The sequence below is a fragment of the Bos indicus genome, chromosome 19 (assembly GCF_029378745.1).
Source record: "Bos indicus isolate NIAB-ARS_2022 breed Sahiwal x Tharparkar chromosome 19, NIAB-ARS_B.indTharparkar_mat_pri_1.0, whole genome shotgun sequence".
Lineage (NCBI taxonomy): Eukaryota > Metazoa > Chordata > Mammalia > Artiodactyla > Bovidae > Bos > Bos indicus.
In genome coordinates, this window is record NC_091778.1 from 38,846,157 (window position 1) to 38,849,449 (window position 3,293).

Sequence of the window (3,293 nt, forward strand, 5' to 3'; positions counted from 1 at the left end):
AATCCCCCCGCGCCTTCATTGGTTAACACCCTCTAGTCCTCCTTTCTTATTGGTCTTGCGGAACTTCTTTCTCTCTCTCCACAGGAGCTTCGTGGCAGTTCCCGCCTCCATGAGGGCAAAGGCGGGGTTTTCCTTTGAGATCTGGCTTCCGATTGGCCGGTTTCTGAAGTGCTCGACCATAGTCTGCTGGACTAAGAGGTTTCATAACCTTCCCCACAAAATGGCGGCCAAGGTGCAAAGCTGAAGAAAAAGGCATGGGAGCGAGGCCGGACGGCTTACGCAGACAAACACATGACCTTGGACCTTAGCCTTCATTCGAGCGCTCGGGCCCTGAGGCGCGTTGTCTTTTGGGATTTGTAGTCGCTTCAGAGGCCCCAAAGGTGGTTGAGATCCCGCGAGACTCCCAGGCTGGGCGAGCCAACGCCTTTGCAGCAATTCCCGCCCTCAAGATTTGTGGGCGGCTTGCTTCCGCAATGAAGCATAAAGGCCGGCTGACTAGTTGTAAGTTCGCTAGTGGGCTGGCGCAGCTTTGTGGACCACTGCCAACGTTGAGCAGTCATGGACTAGCAACTGGTTGTTTGTTTAAAGTATTTTCGTATTGTAAAAAGAACATTACAAGGATAAAACACTTAACATCCTGATAGGAAAACGATGGGAACAGGCAGAAAGAAATATAAATTGAAGGAAAAGTATCTTGAATTAAACCATACAAAGAAGTAGAAGTTTAAATGCAACTTTTCTCACTAATCAAAAGTGCAGAGTTCTTTTTACTAATGTGAGCCAGGTACTTGTGTACTTGCTGGTGAGAATATATGAATTAGAACATTTCTTGAAAGCTATTTGGCAATATTTGTTGACAGACTTTGAATGGCCCATCTTTGACCCCGAAATTCTCGAGGAACTGAGAGCCTTTAAACTCTCCATCCCTTTACCCAGGAATATCACTCATAGAAATCTATCTTGAAGGAAAAAATCAGAAATGCAAAGATTCTCTTCAAAGGATGTTGAAGAATTTATTGAAATTGGAAACAAGTAAATGGTTAAATAAATTGCCATATTTTCACTTGATGAAATAAGCAGATATTTTAAATTATGTTTCTTTCTTTTCCTTTCAGTTTAATAAAAATTTATTTAGAATTCCTTGGATGGGGGACCCAATGCGAGGGGCCCAGTTTCCATCCCTGGTCCAGGATCCAGATCCCGCATCCTGCAAAAAGATCAAAGATCCTGTGTGCCACAACTAAGACCTGGCACAGCCGAATAAACAAATGAACAACAACAACAAAAAAAAACCCTAGGATAGTGGTTGTGGGCACCCAGCCTCTAGAGGAGCGAGCGCTAGGAGATCACTGAGAAATCACACAGTCCCAACATCCCTGGCCCACATAAGGAGGAAAAGTTGTTTCTCTGAAAATGGGTCGGTCCTCATTCATCCAAGAAGGACTGGGAGGACAGATGCTAGGGGAGCCATCAAATGTTGCTAGGGGGAAGGAGGGGGGTGTGCTGGACCCCAAACTGTCTCCTCAAAAATCGGGGGGCAAAACAGATCCACTTCTCTGGAGGCCAAGTTCTGGGTCACCAGGCTCATTTCTTACCCTTGATGTCACTTCCCTGGGTGAAATTTTCATGGTGTAAGTTCAGCACAAGGTTGTCGGCAGTGAGGTAGGTATGTTAGTGTGATGTGGCAATTGTCTTGGAGATGTTCTGGGCTGCCTAGATCTTGTGCAGTTTTGATGTAGCCTGGGTTCTTGCTCACTCCTCCGAGATAAGCAGGGTGGGTTCAAAAAGACAAAGTCTCAATCCCTGGCCCCATGCTTACAACTCCTGTTGCTGGCCAAAATCTTGACTTTCTCTGCCCACTGAAGCCGAATAAACATTACAGAGACAGGGTTTGGAGGAAATAGAAAGGCTACTTTAATTCTCAGCTGGCAGAGAAGGAAACAAAGTAGACTCATGCCTCAAGAACTGTGCCACCCTCCATGAGGGGTATAGGGGCTTATATAAGATGATGGCTTGCAGTCAGGAGTTGGTGATGAGGGACAAAGGTGTTAGGATCTTCTCAAAAATTGTTGCAGGCTGGTGTCAGTAACCCAGTAATTGAGTCTCGCAGTTTGGTGCTCTGTGGCCTTTTTTCTGATATTAACTACAAGGGGAAGGGTGTTGTAAGGGTAAACACCAGATACAGGATGCATTTAGCATAGAGTCAAAGGAAAATAGGTGCGAAGTGTAGTTCCTGCAGGGATAGGGGGCAGAAAAGCAAACTTAGTTACATGCATTCAGAGTTAAGAGCTACTGCTGCTGCTGCTGCTAAGTCGCTTCAGTCGTGTCCAACTCTGTGCGACCCCATAGAGGGCAGCCCACCAGGCTCCGCAGTCCCTGGGATTCTCCAGGCAAGAACACTGGAGTGGGTTGCCATTTCCTTCTCCAATGCATGAAAGTGAAAAGTGAAAGTGAAGTCGCTCAGTCGTGTCCAACTCTTAGCGGCCCCATGGACTGCAGCCTACCAGGCTTCTCCACCCATGGGATTTTCCAGGCAAGAGTACTGGAGTGGGTTGCCATTGCCTTCTCCGGAGTTAAGAGCTAGGAGCAGTTAAAGTTAAAAAAAAAAAAAACTAGGAATGTTCAGGCCTGCTCACTGTTCTTTTTATTTTTATTTATTTTTTTTGTTCTCAGGAAAGGGAAAGAAAGAAGCTCATTCCTCTCTTTTTCTTTCCGCTGCAACACTCCACTTTCCCAGCCTTCCTCTGGGCTCTCAGATCCAGGGTTGCATTAAGATAGCTCCTGCCTAGCTCTACTTCGGGTCCTCTGTGAACCCTCCCTGTGGGCAGCTGCCAGGAAGAAGGAGGCAGCATCAAAAATTGAGGCAAGGCCAGTAAAATCATGTTTCTGGTTTTACATTTTATATTGAGAAAATCTAGATGATGTAAGACAAATTTTAAGGATGTACATGCAGAGTTGTATAGCATTGTGAAGAAAAACAAGAAAAAGATTAAAAAGAAAAGAAAACAATATTAATAGTTGTTTCTGGATGGTGTAATAAAGTTGATTTATATTTTTATGAGTTCAGTTCAGTCCCTCAGTCATGTCTGACTCTTTGCGACCCCATGAACTGCAGCATGCCAGGCCTCCCTGTCCATCACCAGCTCCCGGAGTTTAACCAGACTCATGTCCATTGAGTTGGTGATGCCATCCAACCATCTCATCCTCTGTCATCCCCTTCTCCTCTTACCTTCAATCTTTCCCAGCATCAGGGTCTTTTCAAATGAATCAGTTCTTCACAGCAGGTGGCCAAA

The 3,293-nt window shown here is 45.5% G+C and overlaps 1 non-coding gene across 1 annotated transcript; it reads right to left on the reverse strand.

Moving 5' to 3' along the window:
* Nucleotides 1-2,750: 2,750 nt before the first annotated feature.
* Nucleotides 2,751-3,031, reverse strand: LOC139177882 (small nucleolar RNA U89). Its single transcript, XR_011562347.1, has one exon. It is a non-coding gene; the product is annotated as a small nucleolar RNA U89 (small nucleolar RNA).
* Nucleotides 3,032-3,293: the final 262 nt, after the last annotated feature.